Source organism: Cryptotermes secundus, unplaced genomic scaffold (genome assembly GCF_002891405.2).
Source record: "Cryptotermes secundus unplaced genomic scaffold, Csec_1.0 scaffold1705, whole genome shotgun sequence".
NCBI classification, from domain to species: domain Eukaryota; kingdom Metazoa; phylum Arthropoda; class Insecta; order Blattodea; family Kalotermitidae; genus Cryptotermes; species Cryptotermes secundus.
In genome coordinates, this window is record NW_019718639.1 from 1,828,231 (window position 1) to 1,828,790 (window position 560).

At 39.0% G+C, this 560-nt stretch overlaps 1 protein-coding gene across 2 annotated transcripts in view; it reads right to left on the reverse strand.

Annotated features, from left to right (window-relative positions):
* LOC111863877 overlaps positions 1 to 560 on the reverse strand; it is a 14,132-nt gene that overhangs the window by 5,074 nt on the left and 8,498 nt on the right. The window lies entirely within an intron of this gene.

The window sequence follows — 560 nt, forward strand, 5'->3', positions numbered from 1 at the left end:
ATTGGTGCATGGTAGGATGATTAATGAATGAGGAACTGGTAGGAATGTGGAAGGTTAGGTTAAGGAAAATTACTACCCCAGTATTTGTCTGGGGGTACAGAAAAAAAACAAGGAAAAACTCAACCAGGATAGGTAAGCAGAGCATAACTGTTTTTGTCGGTATCACTCTGGAAAGCATCATCAAGCAAACAAAACAATTGGAAAAGTGGTCCCTGTGCTTAATTAAGCAACACTCCATAAAGAAATATTAAGAAGTGGAGGTAGAGCTCCATGTATACTTATCCATGTCACTAAATAGAATGNGGGTTTTCTCCAAATACTTCCATTTCCCCTGCCAATCTTCATTCCACCAAAATTCTCCATCATCACAATCACGCTAGGCAGGCTACAATAGGCCAAGCAGTGGCCACCGTGCTGAGTGGACCCAGCTGGACTCCACCCCCCACTAAGCGAATTAATTAATTAAAAGTCCTAAAGTCCAGTAATTCTGAGTATTTATTTATTGTTTACTAAGCGATGCTGTCAGTATGTGGACTATATATATATATATATATATATAT